Source organism: Borostomias antarcticus (genome assembly GCF_949987555.1).
Source record: "Borostomias antarcticus genome assembly, chromosome: 3".
In the NCBI taxonomy this organism is placed as follows: Eukaryota; Metazoa; Chordata; class Actinopteri; order Stomiiformes; family Stomiidae; genus Borostomias; species Borostomias antarcticus.
The window spans coordinates 24,082,187-24,109,321 of NC_140236.1; positions in this window are offsets into that span (position 1 = coordinate 24,082,187).

Below are 27,135 nucleotides of genomic sequence, written 5' to 3' on the forward strand. Positions count from 1 at the left end.
ACGTGTGCCAATGGATCAGACGGGGGAGGAGGAGAACGAAGGACCTCAACGGACATCGCGAGGAGGCAGAAAAACATGTCCGTGAGAATGACTTGTCTTAATGAATAATCACTAATATATACATATTGTCATTAGTTATCTGTAACAGGACAAAGCAGATTATTTATCTGTCAATGTACGAATTTTTGTTTGTTTTGTTTAACAGTCTTAAAAGTGTTTAACCGTTTTATGTTTCAAGTTTCAAAAAGAAAATGGTTAAGAACTGTGTGACTAAAATGTGGGTTTCCTCTCCACATGTGTTCGAGACACTCTCTCTCTCGCGAGATGGCTTGGCTGTGGGATGTGGACAAGGCAGTGGAGACTGGCGCCAACTGTCCCCTGCAAATTGAGGGACAGTTGGCGTTGACAAAGACGCAGGACTCCGCTCCCTACTCCTACCTACAGACAAAGCTAATGTTTTCTGAATAACAAACGCAATTCTTTTGAAAATTGACTGTGTTTTTGAGTTAGCATCTTTTGTCTGAAGTAATTGTTTAATGTTAATTGTTGTTTTGTTGACATTTTTGAGTTAAGCTAGCATCCGATGGTGAAGTATTCACTGTGACAGTCTTTAGACTGCCAGACGGGGGTATCTGATGTGGGTTTTGTAAGGGTTTTTGAGACAGAATGCCACCAGTTTCAGTAATCTCATTCACTGTCCATATAAAAGCTAGATCAGGCTACAGTGACTCTGTACCAGTGTATATTTAGATAAGCTGCCCGCCGTTGTGACCAAATAGGTCATGGAAGTTGAGGAAAGGTCAGAGGGGTCTCAATTGACTTGGTCAGCAAAAGAGCCGTCAACAAACAGCTGTACCATTGCTTAATCAGACATTTGGGATAGGTCAGTCCCCGAGTCTAATCTGGGTGTGGGATCAGGTTGATGCGGCAGAATACAACACTTGTCGCTCCTGATAGGGAAAACCTAGAATGACCAATCACAAGTTGGAACTGATTACTGTCCATGACATGCAGGCAGGCTGGCCACACCCACTGTAAACAATATATAAACTGGAGACCACGGATTTGAAGAGCAGCTTTGGTTAATTATGTTAGCTTGATTAGCTTCATTAACTTGGTAGCTTTGTAGCTTTAAGCTGTTAGCTTAGTTTAGCAAGCTAGCATGTTAGCATGCTAGCTCCACCTGTTGTCCACGTCTGCTCGTCTGCCACGGTATGATAAATTGTCTATTCCTGTTACGTAACTGTGTTGCAATAAGCTACGTGTCAAATCTATATTGAACCATGCCTAAAGCTTGGTTGCTGTATTGTGTTTTGATATATGCTTATTCTCTGTTAAATAAACATCAGAAAGATTTATCTTCTCAACATTCATTGATCAGTAAGGTTTTAATCAAGGTTCCTCACATCACCTACTAAAAGTTTATCCTCATAAACCACAAGTCAGATTGGTCTGAAATTTCTCAGGTATGTTTAGGGTGCATGTCTTCCTATATGGTGTTAACAGCTAATCCAATCCAAGATGGCGGAGAAACTGGAATTCAAAAATAACATTAAAAAAAAAAAAAATTGGGCTACAAAGTTCAAGTGCTTATAATTTTGTATAACAATAATCTAGGGAAATTAAACTCACTGGATACAAAGAAGGTACTACCATGTTGCACCACGTCAAAGCATTTGCGTGACTCTTACATGGTCAGGTTCAGGTCCACGCTGTTGGTGGGGGTGCAGGTGGGACGGGAGTACATTATGCACTATGTGCAAAGCCATGCCCATCACACTTTCATTGTATTTTCATTGATTTCATTATAACTCTAATGTGCTGTAATAGTATGGCCTGTTGTTGGGTTTGTTGCTGTGCTCATTCATTGCTGCGTGTGCTCATTGCGGCTCTCATTCGTTGATGCGTGCTTGATGTGTTGTTGGTGCGTGCGCTCGTTGCTGCATGCGCTTGAAGCTTGACCCCGTATATCCGCTTGCAGCATTCATTTATATTCCCTTTGTAAACATGGTTTAATCAAGCAGAATTCAATTGTTTATGGAGAATGTTGAAAGGACTGGTTTCTCTCACGCTGATTGAAATTGATTGAGTTGAGTTTGGTAACCCCTGGAAATGGAATATATTCAAAGGGTGCCAGGACATGTTGATCACTGCAGAAGGGGAAGAAGTGTCGTTGCCCACGTGAACATTCTGGAAGATTCTCTGCAGCCAGCCACGCACATCTGACAAGAGACCAGTGAAATAGTTAGTTAGACAGACAGACAGACAGACAGACAGACAGACAGGCAGGCAGATAGATAGATCGATCGATCGATCGATAGATAGATACTTTATTGAACCCCCTAGGGGGAAATTTGGTGTTCATCAAATTGATTTATGATGTGTTCAAGAATAGGTGACATTCCCACAAGACTGCTGTAGCAATTACAACCGTCTATTCACTGTCTGTATATGCAATAGGCCTATATGTTTTGCTTTTCAATACAATCGCTAGCTAGCTTGTTACATTAGCTAGCTTTAGCTACCATGTTAGCTACTGTGGCCTAAGTCGCCTGGGATAAAAGTGTCTGGTATATGACTATTGCACATTTTCTGCTGTGTAATAGCCAATAATTTTATATAATGTCTGACTAACTTCTACAGCTATCTAGCTCGCTCACAATCATCACACCACTATTGTAGCTAACTTGACTAACGTTACATATCACCTATGTGGCTTATACTGTAGCTAGTTAAGTCACTAAGGAAGATATCTAACCTAACTGTACAATTTAATTACAATTTGGCTATCCAAACTCTCTCAGGGACTACCTAAGTGAATTTGGAAGGTTAAAGTTTGGTTAGCTAGTTACTTCACTTCAAACAAAGTGAGATTAAGCCCTCACATATTAGTTGGCCATAGTGTCCAACATTGCACCAACGTTAATGTCTGTTGCATTTTTGCTTTCGTTATATTTGATTGTGGTCTTTTCATTGGGTTGAGGCAAAGCACTGAGTTCACCTCACTGATGCTAAATATTTTCTTTCATAGGTCATAGCTATGTTTAGACAGCTAGACTACATACTGGTGAGGCAAAAGTGGAGGAACTCAGTCACAAATGTAGAACCTTACAGCATGTCCAACACTGTGGGCTCAGACCACTGAATGGTTTCCATGAGGATAAGGCTGAGCTTGAGGGTCCCCAAGCTAAACCTGAAGACCCGGCATGACTGGAAGACTTTCTCAGTAAGACTGGACCTCCAGGCCAGATACACAGTGTAGGTGAGTAATCGGCAAACTGGAAGGTCATTAACGCCAATTTTTCATTAACAATGAAAAATAACAAGCCTGGTATATGGTCTCTCATCAACATCATCCCAGTGCCTAAATCCGGGGATATTTTAAAGCCTCAACAACTTTATCAATTATATATCTTCTACTCAACAGCTGCTGTAAGGACTTCAATATTGGGGCAAAATATTGGAAACTGTGTCTTTAGCATCAATAATGTATTCACCTGGCTCTACAACACTGACGTTCCTGTAATACTGCTTATGTAGATATGCGTTACTTAGAGGGACACCTTTTTGTCCCTTAGTCCACGAATGAAAAGTAAATACATACTTTTGTATTTGTTTTGTTTAGTCACTTAAATGATTTTGTGCAAAGACAAGTACTTCCTATTGGAACTTGACGAATTGCGGGAATATATACATAGATCGATTAAATCAATTAATCAATCAATCATTGGATTCCTCAGCCTACGCAATCTACCTAGCCAGTTTGGAATTGATTAGTGTCGTTATGGAGACTGGCCAGACTCTAGGGGGCGCTGTTGTATAGCAAATAACCTAAGCCTGGTGACAAGAGGTTAAAGTAACCATGCAAATGGTATTAATTTTTAATCGCAGACGGGGCCAGATTTTTTGAATTCTGGAAAGGCTATGGAGAATTCTAGAATATTTTATTTGCCACATAATCTATTCTATACATCTATACAGCAGGAACACCGTGGACCACTGCCTCATGTCTTCGTGGGAGATGAAGCCTTTCCCTTGCGGTAGAACCTCCTGCGTCCCTTCCCCGGATCCAACATCCCGAAAGAGAAGAGAGCCTTCAACTACCGCCTCAGCCGTGCAAGGATAACAGTAGAATGCAGCTTTGGTCAGCTTGCCACCCAGCGGCGCATGTACCGGCACGTCATAGGAGTCAACCCGGCCAACGCTGTGGCATGCGTGAAGGCCACCTGTATCCTCCACAACTATATGAAGAGGACCACGAGGGGGACCAGGATGGTAACAGCTTGCTCCATGCCAGAGGAGAGGTCTGCTGCTCTACAGGGCGTTGCCAGTTTCGGAAGCTATTCCGCTCGGGAGGCCATCCGCGTCCCATAGTCTGTGCAGTGCACAATCCAAAGGCTCTTTTAAGAGTCACCCACATTTATCTATAAAAGAGCAATTCCAAGCTAAAATGTCTGCACAAGCATGTGACATCAGCGCCCCACATCACCATCAAGACATTGGGAGCGACAGTTGCCGTGACGGCTATTGTCATGGTAATGATGCTGCTTCCTGGACTGGTCCCCATTCATAATGTAAGTCTCAACAAAAAGCCTCTATCCATACAAAGGTGACAAGCTAGTTAGATCTCCAAGTTCTCACTTAACCTCTGACCCTAGGGTTACCTCATCATTGGAGCCAACCTGCACGTCAGCCGGGTCTGAGATAGAGAGGAAGATCCAAGATGGTGACAACAGCGTCTAAAGACCAGGGGCCTCATTTATCATTGAGGTACGCCATATTTTATACGGTCTTTTTCACGATTTCAGGCGTACGCCATTCCCCCCCCCCCACATTGCGATCTATCAAGCCGAAAGGGCGAAAATTTAGTCGCCTTTCTACGCGCTTTTGTAGGACACCTCTCAGGTTGTCGTACCGATTTACACGGTTTCCTACACCCTTTTTGAACACAGGGGGAACTGGCGACGCAGGTGGTGCGTTGGTGAATTACAATGTTTGATGGAGAGAATAAGAGCGACAGTTTCTGAACGCACAATCATGTAGGCTAATAGCCCAATTCAGCACAAACATATATCGCAATGCAAGATTAGACGTGTCCTCTAACCGGCTCATTCATGGTCCGATATGGATTTGTTCCCCAAACTGAACCTATGCGCTGTCCCAAACCTTTCCGCGCTATATGTCACACACCTAATGCAGGCACTCCATCAAACGGCAATAATTGACCAATTAGATTGTCATTAATATGTGATCATGTTTGCTGTTTGGTAAGCATATAAATGACAGTCCTCCTGTGCGTAATGCGAGCCCAAATGAATCCGGCGCTACTCGGCCTACTGGCCGAGATAGAACTCCAAAGAGGTGACGGCGATGGCGACTGCACCCACATAAGGGCACCATCAGTGAATGAATACGTCTATGTGAATCGCTAAAATGTGCACACTATAAATACCCAAATCATATGTGCCGCCGACATGCTCATCCCAAGTGTAGTGGCACGGTGGCTGGCTCCACGCATGACTCATTCATCCTGGCGCACAGCAGGGTAGGGGCTAGACTGGAGGCAGGCGCTGCGCGTGACGGCTGGCTTGTTGGTGTGTGCATAGCCAAGATACATATTCTTTGTCTTATTTACTTTAATCTTTATTAGCATTTTCCATCCATACAACGACAATACAATAAAACATAAAAACTTACAATAACAGCTTATGGGTACTTCCATCCATGCAGCTTTTTTTTCTTACACAAATATGACAATTTTAATATTAGTGGTATCATCACACTTCCTTCTATAATCCATCCATTTTTCCCATCTCCCTTCAAACTTTCCTCCTGCATCCTCAATGCATAAATACATCTCATAAATCTCCTCCACAACACCCACCACTGCTCCTTGGTTGGGGGTTCCACCTTATACCAAGCCCTCATTATTGTCTTTTTACTAGCAACCAATAGTACTTTCACTAGGTATCTGTCCCCTCCTTGTACATCATTCTGTTATGTTTGCCAAGATGTATATTCAAAGCTGATAAGAATGAGAACCAGTCAAGACCCCACCACAAAATGAGGACCCAAGCCCTCAGCCCCCTCCCCGTCATGAGGTTTACCAGCGGGGCCAAAGGGCCCACACTGAGGTCATGCGCCAGCTATGAAGACACAAACAAGTAAGGTTCACATTTCTACCATTTTATTGTCTGTTGGTGGGTGACTGTGTGAGGTGTGTGAGTGCGTTTGTGAGTGAATGTGTGAGGTCCGTGAGTGTGGTAGTGAGTGACTGTGTGAGGTCCTTGAGTGTGGTAGTGAGTGACTGTGTGAGGTCCGTGAGTGTGGTAGTGAGTGACAGTGTGAGGTCCGTGACAGCATGTGTGAGGGAATGAAGTGCAGTGAGGATGTCCTGTTGGCTCTGGTGGTGTAGTGTGGTGACCTCCACCAACTGCTGCACAACTGCCCCAATCCCTTCTGTCATTTCCCTCTGGGCCTCTAGGGTCATGAGCCTCCAGCACAGCGTCTGAGAGGAAGCCCAGCCCTCAGGGACCCTTGAGGCAGGGACGCTGGCAGCCGGAGGTGGAGGCGTGGGCGGTGGAGACGGAGACGGAGGCGCTGGAGATGGCACTGGAGGTGGAGGCCGGTGCGCTGGAGGTGGAGGCACTGGAGGTCGTGGCGCTGGATGTAGAGGCTGCAACCGGCGGGGGCACGACCGTCAGGTCAGGGACCACTGCAGACTCCCCCTCTGAGTCCCACCCCACGTCAGAGTCTGGAGAAACAATTTCAGTCATTTTCTTTGAGTTTGTCTGTTAACTTGATTATGCATTAAACATTTTATTGTGTAGCCATATTCAATTGATATGTTTTTCTGTTGGCAGCCAAATAAATGCTTAAGTGTGATTTACCGGGTGATTTAGATGAGAGTCTTAATTTCCCAGAGGGGAAAATGTTTAATGTGGTCTAACATTATGAAGTGGTCATCTGTGTTATCGTTCCCTGTTTTTGGTCCTAAATCAATCATAGCCTACCACAGAATGTTTGCTTTCCTCACAGCCACATAATACAGCATGTCCGTTTAGCCTACGCCAAATACAGGATGCACGAAACGTACAGTAGGCTACCTAAACTGTAGGAGCAATCAGACAAATGTAGGCTCGTACAAATAGCTTACCTTCCGAAGATGATTTTCTTTCCTCGCGTGGACCTCACCAACAAGCACATGCACCTCCGTCTCCGAAAAGTTTCTCTTCTTTCCGCGTTTTTCCATAAACGTATTTGTCTTTCCTATGCTCCACGCTATATTATGTCGGTTCCTTCCGGGGTATCCACGTTGTGCGCTGTCATAGTTTTGACCATATATGGTTGAGCGCGTCCGCTCTCTTCTCCGCCAGCGTCGGATTTTTCGTGCAGGAAATGGCGCAGCAGCGTGTCCGACATTTTTGATAGATCCGAAAAGCGTGTAAATATTCTCGTCGTACGCTACTTTTCGCATTTTCCTCGTTTTCGTCGTACGCCCTCTTTTACACCTGAATTTACACGCTCTTTGATAAATGAGGCCCCAGGTCAGGCCAGCAGGGATACAGAACAGCACTCCAATATTCTACCATTTTCATCTGTTGTTCCTACGACTGTCCTATATTTCACATACAGTATAGCACATTCCGTACCGTACAGATCTAATGAAAAAATGTAGATCATTTAGTAGTATTCCCTAAAGATCACATACTGCCAATGACACTGAGTTTATCATTAAGTTAGATGTTTAAGAATACGGTGAATGCACCTTTTATCTTTAATGAAGTTTCCGTTTGTTGCTTAGTGCTGCGCATAACATGAATGGAGTCCTGCCACATGCATCCGAATCTAGCTTGCACAAATATAAGAGATTGTAAGTAGCCTAGCCAACAAAACAGAACATTTTACTTTACATTGTGTAATACAGGAGTTTTGGGGTGAACTGTGATTTTGGTTTCATTGTTTTCTGATGTAACAGAGGCAGGCCACTACGGTTGTTTTTTCGTTGTTTTTACTTCATTTTGTTTTGGAATGCACATAACAATTCTGTCAATATTAAGGGAATAAAGACCCTAAATTTAGACTGTTTCCTGTGGTAGTCTTAACCCGGGTTACATATACAAGACCAGAGTCATATTTTCAGGCATTGTAAAATCAAATGACATCTTTCAAGTTTAAGTTCTTATTTAAAAGAAAAATAGACATTTAGGGTTATGATCTCTACATTATTGATGAACTGTAAACAATTCTCTGAGCTAGAGCAATTTAGTGGAGCTACAACAATAACAGGTAAAATGATGAGCTAGAACAATAAGCCCTCTCACTACACTCACTCATCTGCTTCTGCCTCATGAACAATTCTGTGTATTTTCAATTTGACTTGAGATTTTTTGGCGATGGACATGCATTTTAAATGCTGGCAAGAGGCTCTTTAAAAAAAGTTAATCTTCATCAGTAGTGACAGGGGGTTTGAGAGTGGGTGACATAATAAGTTCCAATGCCCCAATAAGCTTTTCCTCAAACCCACATGGCTTCTTCCTGATCCTCTTTGGGATTGCATCGGGGCGCTGTACAGCTGTGATCTCAGATGAGGGTCCTGCTACTACACTAACCCTACTACACTCTCTCCCTCATTCTGCCTCTGGCTGGTGCTCTGGCTGAAGGTCTCCCTCTGGCTGGGGCTCTGGCTGGAGGTCTCCCTCTGGCTGGGGCTCTGGCTGGAGGTCTCCCTCTAGCTCTCTGACTGGAGGTCTCCCTCTGCCTGGGGCTCTGGCTGGAGGTCTCCCTCTGGCTGGGGCTCTGGTTGGAGATCTCCCTCTGGCTCTCTGGCTGGAGGTCTCCCTCTGGCTGGGGCTCTGGCTAGAGGTCTCCCTCTGGCTGGGGCTCTGGCTGGAGGTCTCCCTCTGGCTCTCTGGCTGGAGGTCTCCCTCTGGCTGGGGCAGTGACTGAAGGTAGAAGATACACATGTGTCCTGCTGACTAGTAGTACACTGACTTCCTAAGTTAAATGCAATTGTAAGTCACTTTGGATAAAAACATCTGCTAAATGACTAATGGAATGTAAGGTATGCCTCTGGCTGAAGGTCTGGCTCTGGTTGAAGGTCTGGCTCTTGCTGGGGGTCTGGCTGAGGGTCTGGCACTGATTGGCGGTCTGGCTCTTGCCGGGGGTCTGGCTGAAGGACTGGCTCTGGCTGGGGTTCTGGCGCTGACTGGCGGTCTGGCTCTTGCTGGGGGTCTGGCTCTGGCTGGGGGTATCGGTTCTTATAATGTTGCTGGATGTGGCTCGGGGCTGTATATGTGGTTCCAAAAACAACATGACTGTCATATAGCGCCATGGGTGCTGGTCTGTCGCTGCTGCGCCACTCCTCTTTGTGTCTTTCTGCTCTTTCTTTTTTTTTTCTTTTTTTTTTATATCTGCGTCTCTGAGATTTTTCCACTTTTTGCGGCATTCTGCCTCTATTGAAGAGTAGCATAAAAAGCATACTTTTAAATCACTTTCATTTTAAAACAAAGTATCTTTCTCACACATCACACAATTCTTCACATGTTTGTATATCACATTAAAGCATGAAATCCCATGTAAAGTTAAGCTACTCACTACTCACTTCCATAGAAATTAGATGACTCATCAGGTGGTAAATTACACAGACCACAGGCAACATGGTATGGTATATGATTGAAGCTACAGCTACTAACTGTATGTGACAGTAGCCTACTTGGGATTAATATTCTTAACTTCTAATATAATGACATGGGGCTGCTGCAACACAATTTGCATATTTTTTCCTCTATCCAGACATACATTATTTGCCGTCTACAGGACTGAAAGGGGCTAGCTGTCCAGCTAGCATATCTAGCTAACTAGCCTGGCATGTAGATATGTCCAACATTGTTGGCCATCTACAGGGGCGAAAGGGGCTAGCTAGCTGGATATGTCAGACAGCTAGCTAGCCCCTGTAGACGGCCAAAAACTTTGGACTTTATAGCCCATCTACATGCTGGGCTAATGAGCAATGCTAGACAGCTAACATTAGTAGCATGGAGCTATGGCTAGTAACGTTAGCCCCTTTCAGTCCTGTAGCTAGCTAGCTTACATGCAAACATACTTCACCAAGACCGAGCCCGGCTGAAATAAATCTCCAATTTGCATTTCTTATGTTTGTGTCTTTATATCCTGGCAGGGATGCATCATAAATGTCTGGACAGGTTGAAACCAAAAATGGAAATGAAACCAAAAACCGGAAATGGTGGTGTACTAATTTGACTTCTCCCGATTGGACACCGCCATGCAAAATTAGCCTGGAATCTTCATAAAATGGGATCGCAGTCTATTTTATACAAATTGACCTGTGAATCTGCGTCATGTCACCATAGCGGATTCGCCCGCCACCAGAAGATCGTTCACTTCGCCTTACAGCAACCGCTCTCTATTAATTTTGAATTGGAGCCGATATGTTTCGCGTGACATCGCTGGCTAGTGGACACAGCCCGTAACCCTAAACCTAACTATGATGAGTTAACTACTTCTTACAGGCGCTCGACCAGCTACAATGGGAGTGATGGGGGCAATTATTTGACGTTGTAAAAACATATGATAAACGTGCATATCCGAGTTGGGAATCACAGGGTGTAATCTTCAACCAATGCTTTCCTGTGAAATGAAGGTGCAAACTGAATCTTGAAACAACAGCTAGGCCATTTCAAACAGAACTATTTCCACAGACCGGAGTGAGTACCCCCTCCTATTCTAACTAACGCAATTCCTTCTGGGAGGCGTGCGCTTGAAAAGCAGCTGATGCAACTTCTGACTGCGCACTTCCACTATCTAGAATGAAGTGCACAAGTTTATAAAGGAGGAGGTAGTTCGGTATACAGTTTATGATAGCTAACTCAAAACTGGATGAATCTCTCAAATTATTATTTCCACGTGTCAGAAACATGCAAGACCCCAGATAGTGGTAGTGAAAATTGCGGAGAGCATGGATTTTCACATAGCCTAAAAGTGTATAAATTGTGAACAGTTGGATGGAACACCACTAAGCTTTGTATGCATATCAGCACACATAATCTGAGGCTAACCCTCCATTATTGGCCCGATCAAACAAAATGGGGCGCTAGAGAGCTCATTTCCGGCTCAGGCCTAACTGCTATGCCAATTTTTCTGAAACTTTGTACATTGTTGCACAGGCATGCCTAATGGTCACAGGAGAAATATAAAGCTGATTGGCCATAGGGGGGCACTAAAACAAGCTAATATGCTTAAAAGCAAAAATCCAATCGATTGTTGTAGTACCCCTGGTGGCCGAATGGGGTTCAAATTGCTTGTATGAGTAGGTCATTGCATGTTCTACATCTTACTAATTGGACACAAAATTGGTAGATTCAGTTTTAATGTGGATATATGCATTTTTGTTCAAAGCCACTTCCATTGCGCTTTCATCGTATTTTCACTGACATTTTCAATGACCACGTAGCTCAAATGTGGCTATGGCGTGTTTCCCTGTTTACCTTTGATGCACTCTTTAAGCTTGATGCTTGGCCCCCGTATTGGTGCTTGCAGCTATACATTTATTATTATTATTATTATTAAAGTGCCAATCTTAAAGTCCAGGTTAACCCAGTTCAAATTTTTGTTATGAGCTTCACACACCACAGGAAAACATGTCATTAACCGCCCAGCCAAATCTGAGTGATTAAAAATGTCGCTAAGTATATAAAATAAGGCTTCAAAATCGGTTAAAAATCAGTAGCATTCTCTGGTCTGAGACTGTGGGGGCGTGTCTGCTGAAGGCACCGTAGCCACACCCAATTGCGTGGGGAGGGGGTGTGGAGGGAAGAACCTGTCAAATAGTACCGTTCTCTGGTCTGCATATTGTCACACTGGCACGCCGTCTCTTTTGTGGTAGGAAGGCACAGCTTTGTGAAAACAGAGAGGAGTTGAAATTACACTTGTCTAATGAGTCAAACGCACAGATGCTTCCTCCTAACCTACCTCCTGACAAACAACACAGATAAAACTGTAGCTACTCTATACCAACGCCCCAGTGTTACTGCCCTTAGATGCAAAATACAAAAACAGGCAACGAGGAATGTATGAGTCTGTCCCTATTTTCTCACTGCCACCTCCGGACCCATTCCTATCCCTCCCAGGCGATCCTGTCGTCCCTTGGGATCAATGGAAAAAGTTGTTTAAAATGTACCTTTTAGTCACTGGCTTGAACAGCGCTGATAGCGCGAAGAAGCGTACACTACCGGAGTTGATAATAGGGACAGACTAATCCACTCTCGTTGGCAATGTTATGTGTGAGAATAACGAGCACTCGGCTTCAACTTTCCCGCAACATATCCAACAGAACTGGAATGTTCAGCCAGTAGCCACCGAGCACCGCTTCACTGGGAGAGGGTGCGTCTTTCTCCAGCTGCAGCTGGTCTACCTAACCATCCCCCTCGCTCCCGCCTCCCGGTCTCCTGCTGGAGAAATATACTGTAACCATTACCGGTGAACCCATACGCACATCAGGTGCCACAAATATGGCAGGCAGTTTCTGTATAGTTAACGCTTATAGTCATAATATATCATCCGTAACGTTATTTGGTGGGTGGTCGCCTGGTCGGTGCTGCTAGCTATGTTAGCTAGACTAAGGTTATATACACACTCCCATCTGCAACAAGCTACATAGCTAATGTTAGCTATAATTCCTCCTAAGATTACATATAATTCATCATAGCTGACATTACCACATAAATGTCAAGACACATTTTGTAGATTAACGTAGCAGTGTATTTTCCTATTGCTTACGTTATCTAGCTAACGGTATAACGTTAATTAGCTATAAGCACACAAGGCAGCGGTGTCGGCACCAAAGGTTGATGCGACAGGAGGAGAATGGAGGCCGGGGAGGGAGATGGTTGGCTCCGCCGAATTCACCAGGACCAGTCGTGAGTCCGTGAAACCCAAAAGCCTCATATTATAATTGCAGAAGCTTTCGGGAGTGAAATGTTGCTGCAGAGGCGGGCGCTAGCGGTGACAGACTCTGTAACACCATGGCTCTTCAAAAATGCTAACCATTTGCTTCTCATTTCAGCTTTACTCGGGAGTGAAAGAAGGAGACCTTGGCCCTTTCTGAATCCAGTCCCTCCCCACTCGCACTCAGTCACCGAGTGCACTCCGTTTTGTAGTCCCCTCACAGCTGAATGTAGTTCCCTTGATTAGGGTGTAGGGTATAAAAACCTTAGGGACGCACTCCCCTCACTCCAGCAGAAACAGGAAACACAAACCACAACGGTTACCATGGTTTCGCGTCAACAGCACTTTGCAGCGGCATCGTTCGTATCTTCCTTGTTACAGCTTATGAGGGTTGCCTATATCAGATAGCCTACCTAGGTCCTAAGTGGAAATAACCCAATTACAATATGGCCAAGGCATTCAATTATATTTATACATCATTTTAAGAACTCTTACCTATTCATTTCACCGTTACCCTATTTCATTATTATTATTATTAGGACTATTGTCAATAAAATAATTGTCATTTTTCCACCGCTGCTGCTTCAGCACGATTATTTGTAGGCAAATAGTGTATTCTTTGTTTGTATTTTTGTTTTTATTTGCATTAAAACAAAGCAGGCCTGATTTTGTTTGTCCTGATTTTATGCTCATTTCATCTTCACTGTTATGAAGCACTTTGGGCTGCAATTCGTTTTGTGTTGAAAGTTGCTATACAGTTTATTAAAACAAGCCCATAAAAACTGCACAAGCTGGCCGTATGAACCTGTTTGTCCTCTTGTCATTTTCTGCAAATAATGTCTGACATTCTAAATTTTTGGGAAAAGTAGTATATAGAAAGTGCACTTACTCAAAAACATCTATGAATAGTAAACCATAAATAGTAAACCAGGATGTTGCTGTGATCTCATCCTTTCCAGAGCTGAGTTCACCTGTGGTCTGAAGTATAGGCTAGTTTAGATTGCAGACCATACCACTAATATGACAACCAGAGATTTCACATATTTGTCTCCAGATTCTGTATAAAGGATACACAGGGATTTCCACAATTCTTATTTATAGAAAATAAAATAATATTGAAAACTGAAAATTGGGCAGCACCGATCACAACTGAAAATTATTAATCCCCATCAATGGACCCCTGTCTTTCTTGGCAGGGGAGGGGGGGTTCAAGAGAGGACGCCCTGGATGTGTCTGGGAGGGATGGGGTATCGGACGTGGATGTGCCTGGGAGGGATGGTTGATCAGACGTGGATGTGCCTGGGAGAGGCAGTGGATTGGACCTGGATGTGCCCAGGAGGGAAGATGGATCTGGACTGGCCTTGATGGTGGGGTTCGACATGCATGAGGCAATGAGGACAGGTGGAGTCAAAGATTGTTTTGACCCCACTGCCTCATGCATGCCATCATAGAAGCTCCAAGTAGCAGGGGTTTCTTCTCCCTGGTCAGTCCCAGAGCAGAGTTGGTGGAGCTCTCAGCTCCTAAAACAAACAGTGGCATGAGATATCTGCAGCATCTAGAAGGCTATATTCATGTTATGTGAAACACATTTACTGTGTACTTCTTTAAATTCACCCATTTCTTTGAGGCCTGTTTTGGACTTGCCTTACCCTCCAGGTTAATTTATTTTATGATGAAGCTGTTAAGAAATATGTCCGGGAAGATGGTTAAAATGTTTTGGTCAGAATGAGTGCTGTGTGACTCCTCCAATCACTCCACATCTTACCAAGTAGTAGTCCTACACATCATTTATCAAGTCCTAGTAATGGGATACAATCACACAATTAATCTTCTTTCAAAGAATCTTAAACATTAAGGTGTTTTTGGTTGTAGGCCTAATCAGTGAAATCTGCCAATGGAAGTTAAACTTTGCTTAATCTTTGGAAGAAGATGCATTTATCTACAGACAAATCACTTGTCCTATATCTCACTGAAATGTTGCTTGTTGGTTGAGTGTCTACATTACGTGTAAAAAATATGTGTTTTGTGGTGAGTGGCAGGCCATTCATGGACTAAACCTGTGAAAAAACGTACTCCCAAGCTTCTTTAGTGCTGTTTCGTTTTTTTGTGGACAACTTTTCATTTTCCATTCTCAGTTTGATCAGCTGTTTAGTCTGAACAACAGTCCTGGTAAATATCCACCAGCCACCACTTTACATTACAATTAATGAACATAATCTAGCGTTTTCTGAACTGGAGAACGGAATTTGATGAGAAATACAATGCAAATGTCGTATAATTTGTGAGGAACTTACATTTGTATGGCGCATTTTCCATTTCGGACAATAAAAACAGCTGCACATGTGAATCGAGCCTGCATCGTTGCAGACTCGCTACCGAGGGTGTTATAAGCCACTTCCACTCGGCGCGAATTGGTTTCGGATGGCACTTAATATGGCGCGGCCTCCGCGTGAACGCGCAAACCGAGGGGGAGTGCATAGGGCGAGGGAAGAGGAGCTGGATTCGAAAAGGGCCCTTATCATCCCATTCCTGCTGGCATCCAGGAAGGATGCATTTTCGTTTAGTTTTATGCATAGGCATTGCTAACTAAGAAAAACTAGCCAATTCTAGACTGTTGGTTAAAACTAGCTAATTCTAGACTCAAGATTGAGCAGGAGAACCGAAGATTCAAATCCGTTCAAGCTTTATATAGTGTTAGGGCGGGGATATGCTAAGAACACCGCTCTACGTCATCCGGTACCGTTTTAAGCCCGCCCAGAAAATCCAGAAATCAAAACTGGTCAAAAACACAAAACTGGTCTAACTTCACAATTCAGTACTACACATGGTTCATCCCATTTTTACATGTTATCAGCAATGCATCACTAACACATAGAATGTGTTTTCAAGCAAATCTCTGATTTTGGTTAACTGGGACTTTAAGGATTTCACTTCTATTGTTCCATTTGATGCCACCTTTGGCAATAAGTGGTAATTGCAGGAGCATGAATTTTTTGTCAGTATTCATTTTTGAAACCAAACATGAGTCAACTGTGTACTGCTAACAAATACTGGGCAGGAATGTCACCACAGACAACCAATTCACAAAACTTAATGCATGTGTTTCTCATGAATGGGGAATAGGCTAAATCAGTATTGTGTTACCTCAATCGGCGAAAGATAGCGGCCACACAGACATTTAATTATAGGAAAAACCCAGAGATTGCTACTTCAAATTAGTACTATTGCTGATGACTAATATGTTTCTTATGCATTTTAAATGATATTAATTAGTAATGAGGTCGATTTAACCTCATTCCCTCTGTAGAACTTTGTTTCCTCCTCAATGGCCTCCAGAACAGCGAGCATTTGCAGTTCACCTAAAACAAAATAAATAACTTAATGTCAGTGATATCATCTGTCAAGCTACTCTATGTGGACAGTTCGTAGGCACCTCAGCGTAACTCATGATCCCTAATGACCTCTGGACATAGGCGATTTTACCCTCTGAGAGTAGGGGGGGAAACATTTTGACGTGAGAAAAAAAAAAAACAGTTCTGCCATCCCGTCCCGTCCCGTCCCATCTATTTGCAAAGAATGCCAGTTGTGAACAGTATGCTAATAAGAAATCCGTCTGACAATTCAATATGCACAACGCATCAAACTTCATCTAGACACCACGAGCATGTCAATATGACTTTATGACCGAACACTAGGCCATACCCAACATCACAACATCAAACTGCAACTGCGCACGTAGCAGAGCAGTGAGTGTAGGCTCTCACACACACAGGCAGTCCTGCAGCCTTCGAAATAGGCTATGCCATGTCGGTAGAAATTAAAGGTATAATATGTAATATGTGGATTATTTCCCCCATCTTGTGTCTAAAGATAAGAACTGCAACAACACAACGTATTGGTAAGATCTTCACTCCGAGAGGAACATAACATTACACTAATCAGTAATCACAATCAAGTATTTCAGAGTACCATGTAATAAGTTATGTTATATGCTGTAGTGTGGAAATAAAGTTAGGTCTGGCTATACAGATTCCAAGAAAGATAACGATAGCTAGTTAGCTATCTTACCGGTCTAGTAGAAAAGTAGCCATGTCACCATGCAACTTTATCCCATGAAACTCCATAAACTCCGTCCAACAAGCAAAGGGTGGCCCGATATCTATCCGACTTTTGCTCCTTCTTGGGTCACTGAGCTTTTGAGATTCGTATCGCACGGTTCGCTGGGGTCAGGCGGAGAAGCAGGACGATGAAACTTGGCCATTTTACCGGCCGACGTTTAACGTTTAGCTGAAAAGAGTGAGCGGAAGTGGACAGAAAAGCTGCCGTTTTATAGTCGCACACACACTAACCAACATCTATAATGCTGCTAATTCATGGAAATATAACGTTAGCTGGCTACTGCTAATCTCACAGTGGTGAAGCTAGAATAGAACCTGGCAACCCAGCGCGCAGTACCAACACTGTAATACTATTGGCTGGTATGATATCAACAGAGTGTCATTGTCGGGCAGTCAAAATTTCATAATGTAATAAATTCAGACAATTTTTTTTATTTTTATGGAAAAGCAATACTTTTACTCTGCAGCCTTCGCAAAGCCCTATGGATGTATTATTTTTGAAAAAATGTTTATTTTAATCCACATACTATACCTTTAAGCATAGCTTCGATAGCCTCTGGAGCACTTCTGCATTCGATTGCACCTGCTGCGGTGTCATTTTGAGTGGTATCTTCTTCATTAGCATTGCCAGTTTTATTTTTTTTTATGAAGAAGTGGTCAATTGTTTTTAGAGCTCTTTTCGCCATTGTGAGCAGGTTGGCTAGTTGTAGCTTGTTGGGCACTGAGCAGTAGGCCTACAGTCAGATCTCATTTTTTTGCGGTAACAGATCAAACCGGAAATAGTTGAGGTCGACAGACCAGTTGTGCCATTGGTGGATTATGAATATATATTTTTTAAAGGTAGCCTAGTTTAAGTAAGAAATACACTTTTAAAATGAATGATGACCTAACACAAACTGGTACAAACCACAATTATGTATTTAATAATTGTGTTAATCAGTTTAAATGTATTTTATTTTTTTTAAGAATTTGAGCAGAGTTGGGCTGGCCAATCAGGGGGGGCACTTGCCCCCCCTATAAAATCGCCCATGCCTCTGGATGATATTTTGCCACTGGGTATTCTCTTTGGAACACTATAGGGTGTGTATGGATCATCTGATCTAGTTGAGCCACGGTCATTTGATCTGCTGATGGGCTGAGACAGAGGATGGTGATCAACACCAGCCGCAGGAAGTTCTTCCATTGATCGTTTTCAGTAGGGTTGTATTGTCCTATCATGTAGGGTAAAGTAAGACAAAGGGTGAGTGTGGCTGCAGCTGTCATGTAGTCATTTCTCTCTGAAGATGTGCACTTTTTCAATCGGTGATGGTCTGTTTTTTACTGGTCTGTGTGTACTTAAAATTAGTAATGCAGGAATTTAGTGTTTCTAAAGTGAAGAAACCATTCACATAAATAAACTGATAAAGCATGACCTGTAACTCATATGGCAGAAGACTTTCTAAAAGCACATGCATGGGCTCGTGAACCAGCCGTTTGCAGACTGGAAAATCTGGAAAGTCCAGTAAAGCGCTTCTACTGTTAATACCCCACATCTTGCTTGATTTGGTCCTGCCTGCTTAGACCATCTAATGTATGGCACTTTTGTCTGTGCTCCCCCTCATCTCTTGGGATGGCGTTCTCCTACTCGGCAGCCAAAGTGTCACACGGCACGAAGAGAAGTGCCCTCTCAATGTTATGCTGTGACCCGTGGATATAAATCTGTATCCCTCGAAGTCTACTTTTTGTATAGGTGAAGTTCTGTAAAAGCATATTAATACCAAATTCCCGTATGTCTTTTGTTTTAACAACACCCAATAATGTAATGTCTGACGCCAAATTTCTGGTATTTCCAGGAATGCCTTTAAACCTTTATGGCACAGTGTGCCATAAAATCATTTAATAAATAACCTTTTTCACATGGTATCTTAGACCCAAGGTACACTGGCTCTGGATTAGGTAGGCCAAATCTTGTCTCATAGAATTTCTGTTTTTTGTGTGTTAATGTCAAAAAACATATATTTTGGCATTAATGTCCATAGCGCATCTCTGTCAACAGGTCCACCATTCTAAATTTGTTGGATGATCCGATCAGTGTACAAATCTAAGGTGACATTTAAAGTTGAATTCCACCCTAGAACAACATTGGGCTCAACAACTAGACACCCACAAAACGATAAAGAAAAATGTGGTTTCCTTGAATATAGTTGCTCCATGTAAACAAAGCATGTTCACAAAGTCTGCACTTCCGGAGGTTTTCCACGCCGAAAGTGCGCCGACAAGAATAATGCGGACTACAACAACAAAAATGGAGGGCAGCGACTCAAGGCGGCTGCACCATGCTAACCCTCTAGCTCTAGCCTACTATATAAAGTTAATTCAACAAAACAAAAAAATATGCGATCGCACACAAGATGACAACCGACGCACAGATGTTTCATTTACCAGAGTGCTTTGGACTTTTTGCGGCATTCTGGCAACCAATGGAAACTCACTCCCGCCAGTCCAGGTGAATCCTTGATTCCACAAATTGCACAGTATTTTGGCATTGTCTGTGTTTTTCTTCAATAGCAAATATAGCTAGATACAAGGTCTGACAAATGTTCCGAGTGACAAATGTTTGCTCAAGAGATAATGATGGCTACCGCTGTTCTGGCAAATTCCGACTGTTTGCCTCCTCCCGATAGCTCAGTTTCACACAATGCATGCTGGTTAATTTAGTCTTATATAAATAACTGTCTGTAACCACCACGTTCTGTTTATTTAACGTATTACTAAAAAATTATGAAATTATTTGGTTTAAGTTAATTGTAAACAAGACACATATTACATGTGTTTAGAGGCTACAAAATCATAGACTTGAATTCTCCTTTAATCATGGATGTTGTTGCGGCTATTATGTTGTCCATGCCATTTCAGCGACATTGTGTCTGGCATTGAGTGCCATTGCATATTTCCCAGCCAAGAGCTCTGGGGGGATCTGGGGTTTGCTCTTCTTCCTCTGTTTCAGTCCATCCATCGATAATTGCATTCTGGGGCTCATTTTCGATTTGAGGGTCTATTTCATGTTGTTTGTGTTTATGTTTCTTCATAAATGTGCTTTGTATGCACTCCAACGTTTTGTAGCATTGCTACAGTTAGAAATTGTTCAGATTTCAAAGAAATCTGGGTCATGTCTGTGAGTTATAACTATATGAGATTTGAATTTTCTTAGAATTGATGTTGAGAGAAAACACATGAACAATGGAGTGGTATCACCTATATATGTATGTGATCGACTTGAATATTAGCATGTTATTAAAATTAAATTAATTCTGGGCTCAAAAAAATATTTACAGGAACAGCTGCAGTAAAACAAAGACAGAGATGGCTCATTGTCAAAGATAAAACATTCGAGCTCTTAAATTATTTATATATATATATATATATAAAATAGAAGAAAAAGTTCACATTACCTTCAGATTGTGTTGTCTTGAATTCAACCAAGTTGAAGTCAATGCAATGTATGGAAATAAATAATCACCTTTAAGATCCACAGTACAAATGGATTCAATATGCAATGGACAGCACTAGTTTCACTGTCAGTATATTGTAAATTATGTTGTCACGGACTGCTTGAATACAAAACCAAAGTGTTTTTTTTTCTTTTTTATAAACATACATTCAACTCACAGAACAGTGAACCTCTTCAAAACTAGCTAGTCAAACACACAACTTTCACCTTTTCCCCCATCAACCCCTCCTCTTGCACGGGACATGCTAGAAAATGCAGTCCAATTTCCTCCGGGATGCTACAATAAATGTTTAATTATACTTGTGTAATGTAGTTATTACTTACTCGGGTAACATAGCAACTAAGAGGGGATGAGGGAGACGTGCAGAGCCTGGGGAAGGGAGTTGCATTAGAGAGGGGAGGGGATTGCATTAGAGAGGAAAAAGCAACTGTGGCACAGTTAACGTTACTACGCAGGGCTTGACATACAGTTGGATTTGCCATGGCCCTCCGGGTAACTAGATATCATTACTGTTTTGATACCGAGCTGACATCTAGCTAGATCTTCGTTCCCCAGTGGTGCCGGTAGGCAGTCAAGAGGCTAGCACGATATCAAGACTGTAATGTAAATAGCTAAGTTGGCTAAGTTAGCTAACGTTAGGTAGCTAGCTACTTCACAGTAAATATAACATGTAAATGGTAAATGGACTGCACTTAACTTATATAGCGCTTTTCCACCTTAGCGGCACTCCAAGCGCTTTACAATGGCCTCTCATTCACCCATTCACACACCAATGGCGGTAGCTGCCATACAAGGTGCTAACCTGCTCATTGGGAGCAATTTGGGCTTAGGTGTCTTGCTCAAGGACATTTCGACATGTGGACAGTCGGAGCTGGGATTCGAACCGCTGACCCTTCGATCATTGAACGATCCGCTCTACCAACTGAGCTACAGCTGCCTCTTAGTAATGTTAGCTACATAGGTTGCCATTCGCTAGCGCTATTTAATGTGAAGTGTGAAGTTAGCTACATATATTGACTATATTGTTTACAAATTTAACATTACCTGAAATAATCTATCAAGAAAACTTTTTTTAGTACTTAGTCATGGGAAGTTGGTTTGACTGAGCCTTTGTGATTTCGCGAGCACTGACAACACGCGCCAGGGTCGCGTCGATAACATGAAAACTGCGCTCGAGTGCTGCTCAAAGTTTTGCTCAATAACTTTGCTCGCCTCTCACCTTATATCCATGGTTCTTTTTCTTGGAGCTCCGCCCCACAGGGCAAGCTCCTATTGGCTTGTGAAACCTAGCCAGCTACATTTTAGTAAAGAAAAAAAAACATACACGAACATGTGTCCAACTAGGTCCGGTGCACGACTGTATGAGCAGGCTTCGCCTGGACAACTGCTCCTAAAAACTTTCAGCTCGCAAGACGACTGAGAAGAAAGAAGATGACTAGCCAGCAACTCACCGTAGAGCCAGCAGTGTCCCTCGGGACACCCCGGCTGACGCTGCCTAGTCTGCCTGAAAAATTGAGGTTGCGTTGCCCTCTATAGCGACGTGGGACATCCACTCTGCTCCGCTGCATGGGGCCGCAGTACACCAGGGCGGGTCTGGTGCCGTCCTCTGACTGCCAGACCTGCGTTCAATGTGAGCCTCTGGAGAGGCATCGCCGGGCACAGTTCTTCAATTGCCTGATCCTGTACCAGCTCAAACGGGGGTGAAGATGGCGGCGTTTCGCTTCAGCAGCCTGCATAGATGTCCCTCCCTCCGTCTGATGATGACCCGGCTCTAAGGCCAATGACAAAAATGGAGCTGACACGGTTGTAGATAAAAAAAAAGTAACAAAAGTTTATTTAAAGTGCGTCAGATGGGGTGTGTAAATCAGTATGTCAGTAGTGTGGAGCAAGTGAATGGATGAGTGGCAGCATGGTGTATGTGTGTGAGTAGGAGTGTCCCCAAAAATACTGGGATACCACGGCCCAGTTTCGACTCGCGCCCGTTATACGGTTTCAACAAGTTCACGTGAAACACATTGCCTTTCTATGTCCAGGAGTAGCAATGACATAGTTAAGGTCAGATGATTGCTCCACCACCACATATGGACCCGTGAACTTGGCCTGAAAAGGAGTCTACAAAAACCTGGTCCCCCGGGCTGAACACACGGCGCTCAGCCTGCCGGTCATGAAGTTTTTTCATATTTCCCTGAACGGTGGCTAGACGTTGTTTAGCTAGCTCTCCCGCGGCATACAGCTTACGCCGGAAACCATGAACATACTCTGGGATATTTGCCGGAGGCTCTGCCTCTCTCCACTGATCGTACAGCAGAGTCAATGGACCACACACCTTGTGTCCAAACGCAAGCTCGTTTGGGCTGAACCCTGTACTCTCCTGCGTCACCTCCTGGGACGCCTATTGTGCTTAACCCGAAGCTGTTTAAGTACCTGCGCGAAGAGATGAGAGGTAAAGTTTGAGCCCTGACCACCGAATGTGGAGATAAATTGTGTCAAAGCCTGCACCACTGAACAAGCCGTTATCATGCGTAATGGATACGCCGCGGGATGTCGCGTGCATTGACACATGACCGTCAGGAGATAAAGCGCCCCGAAACAAGACCGGGGAAGCGGACCTACACAGTCAATAATCAGTTGTTCAAAAGGACCACTACTAACGGGAATAGGGGACAGTGGAGCCGGGGCTATAACCTGGTTAGGTTGCTTGTTAGCTGACACGTGTGACAGGTTTTGATATACGTGGCTACATCTCGCTTAACCCGAGGCCAAAAGAAATGGCGAAGAACCATCATAGGTTTTTCTAACGCCTGAGTGTCCCGAATCATTGTGCGCCACCTTCAACACCAGGTCAGGGAAGTTCTCTGTCAGAGACAAAAGGTAAGAACACTCCCAACTCACTAGGTAGCCCCACTTTCTGCTTAACCTTACGCCCTCCACCGCAGGCTGACCGGGCCCCTTTAGCCTGCCTGGGAGCGCCATGCATTTTAGACTGCCTTGAGAACGAAACACTCAGACTTAATGTGCCCCTTCTTGTTACAAAAATGACACACTGTATCCGAGCCTCTCAGTCCCCCCCGATCTCTCTTCTCAAACCTTCTCGAGCAGCATTTTTAAACTGCTCCAAATCAATCAGCTCGCAGAGCCCCTCGAAACTATTCACCTCAAGTGCGACATGCCAGTGCGTAAAATGGTGCGTCAAATCATGTGCAAACTCGAAATGAGTCTGATTATCCTTCCGTTTCCATGTCCTAAAACGCAACTCATAGGCCTTCAACACCGCGGCCTTAACCAATTGATATTTCCCGCTATCGGCAGCAGACAACAAAGAATAAGCCTCTTGGGTTTTCCCGGTTAGCATGCACTGAAGCATGAGCGTGCGCTCTGCATCCGGCCACCCCCGTAAGTCCGGGACCCGCTCAACATCACCAACCGGCTTGCGCACAGCCATGGTCAAAATGCCTCTCGCCATCAATCCGGCCTTGAATGCGCTTTTAACCGTGTCCTTGAACCGCAGATCTGTATCTGCAATTGCCACATTATAGTGCCCGGCCAACTGTAACAACTGGCCCTTGGTGAAACTATCCAAGCCCTCCTCTGAGGGACGCTGGAAGTTAAGACCCGACGAATAACAATGTCCACTGGCGATAACCGATAACCACTACCTCCAGACAACAGCCAGGGAAACACATAGGGCAAAACAGAATCACAGGCCCCACCCGGCAAAACATCAAACACGCTCCCTACCAAAAAGGCTACTGCGCGCACGCGAACCAACACCAACGCGGTGTCAGGAGATGCAAAACAGGGCCAAACAACCCCCCCCCCAAAAAAACACACACACCCCTCTACTTAAACTGCCTACCCAATCTAACCTGCCAACCAGCTCAACCCTGGTCTTCACGTGGATACGATGGCGGGTATTTACGCACCAAATACCAGAGGCCCGGAAAAGCGACCAATAAATGGCAACCCTCCTGCAGCCCTAGCCGCGCTCCCGAGCAAGTCTCCAACCACGCTTACCACAACATTAACAGAAAACAACAAACTGACGCCCCTTAAAGAGGACGCGCCGCTATGCCTACGACAGGGGAGTGTCCAATTAACCAAAATCAGCGCCACCTGGCACCAACAGCAACCCCAAAACACTGGCCAACTCCCGTCAAAACACAAAAAACGCTTACCTCAAAACAACCGCGTGACTCCAAATGAGCTAGTAGTCAGGCAATTAAGCTGGCAATTACTTAATTGCCGGCTGGAATGAAGTAATATTCCTGGCTTTCCTGCAACGGGGGTGTTGCCCAGCTTGTGAGAGCCTCCGCTGCCTGCCCCGATGGGCTTATGGCCACCTCTGTCGTCCAATAACGCCATCTGTGGTTGTCGCTGACCTAGTCTAGTATTGTACTGTAGCTCCATTGCACGGAGGGGAGGGGGGGGGGGTTGTGTTGTGAGTATGATGGGTCCAGCTATTAGCTACTGCCCCATCTGAAAACATTGATGTCTCCAGTTTGAGCTGCGGTGTCTTCCCCTGTTATCAAAGCAGATGTGACAACCACTGGACTCAACAGTTCAAGACTGGGAAAATGTCTATGTTCAAGAGGGTCCAGCTGCTCTTTCTGTATCCCATTACATTTTACCTTCATATTGGATATGCAAATTAGGTGGCAAGATTCCCTGTGTTACAGAAGCAAGGCATGGGAAATCCTGTGGGGATTTTTCATGTCCCTTTCAAGTTTCTCCGCTGTCCGGTGGTGATCAGGGCCCAGGTGGACTACGGCAGATTCCTCGATTTGATGCCACAATCTCCGGCACAGCCTCTCGAACTGCTTAGCAGTCTGGCAGGAGAAGTGCCTCCTGGGCAGCTGGTTACAGCGTATTCTGACAGAAGGTTATTCAATTCAGTTTCACTGCTCTCCTCCATCCTTCATGGGCATTGTCGAGATTGTGATGCCGCGTCCCGATCAAGCCGCAGCTCTGTCAGCAAAGATTGCAAAGCTTTTATCGAAACGAACGGTGACTGTGGTCCCATTGGAACAGGGGAACAAGGCATATCATTCCCTCTACTTCCTTGTGCCAAAGAAGACAGGAGGCATGAGACCGATTCTGGACCTCCACCTTTTCAACAAGGTGGTGGCTAAATTGAACTTCCACATGCGGTGCGGCAGAGGCTGGAAACGTTCCTTCCTGGTGACTTTTGTATACAGTATACAGTAGACCTGAAAGACGCTTACTTCCATGTGCCGATAACTCCTCGGCATCAGATGTATTTGCGTTTTGCCTTCCAGGGGGTGGCGTACGAATACCAGACTCCTGTTTGGATATGCGCTCGCCCCCAGGACCTTCTCCATTTGTGTGGAGGGTGGACTTGATGTCCCGAGGTGGGCCGCATCCAAACGAGTGGAGCCTACATCCTCTGATTGTGGCTCAGCTCTAGGCTCAGTTTGGAAAGGCCAAGGTGGATCTCTTCACTTTGAGAGAGAACATGAAGTGTCCCCTCTGGTTCTCTCTGAGTCAGCGGGATCAGCCTGGTGGGGGTGGACGCATTTGCACATGCCCCCTGGCTGAAGGCGCTGCATATGCCTTCCCACCAGTGGGATTAATCCTACCATTGTTAGCCAGAGTCATATCAGTGATACTGATAGCACCGGACCAGCACTGGGCGAGATGGTATGCAGAGATGATGGCCATGACATCTGTGGAACCGTGACTCATCCCTCAGTGGCCGGACGCACTGTCACAGGCAGAGGGCTCGATTTCTGTGTCTCCGGTTCTGGGGTGGCCGCTGGTAGCCTGGCTCTTGAACGGCGGAGATTGTCTGGTAGAGGATTCTCTCCAGCAGTGATCAGTACTATTCAGAGTGCGCGCGGGGTCCACTGCTAGGGTTTACTTTGGTAAGTGGGCCGCTTTTACGCACTGGTGTGGAGAGAGGGACATCGCTCTCGAGTCCTGCTCGGTTGAGATGATTCTGGAATTTCTCCAACACTTGGTTGATCATGAGGATGGTCTAGCGGCATCCCCTATCAAAGTGTATGCATGCTCTATTTCCGTGTCATGAGGGGTTTGCCAAAACCACGGTTCATGGACATCCCCTGGTAAAGTGTTTTCTTACTGTCGTCTTCGCCCTGTGTGCAAGGCTACGGCTTGGGTTCTGAACGTGCTATGTGGAGTGTCATTTGAACCAATGGAGCAGGTTTCCCTCAAGTGTCTCTCTATCAAGACTGCGTTGTTAGTCCTCGCTTTGAGATTGGGCAAACGGGTCAGAGTTTTGAGAGTGCTGACAGTTTTTCTCATCACGGGTGATGAGAGCAAGGCTGTTTTGCGCATGGATCAATTTTTTTTCCGAAAGTGGTCCGGGGCACGTTCAGTGCACAGGATTTGTGAGGGCATCTCCAAGTCTTATGAGTCTGCGGGTTGCCCTCTGCCTGGGGCTACACGGGCACACTATATGAGGGCCGTGGCCACGTTGGTTGCCCTGTTCAATGGTGTGTTGGTGGCGGACATTTGTGCGGTGGCGACTTGGTCGTCAACGTCTCCTTTTGTCCGCTATTATCTTTTATCTATGTCGTCTG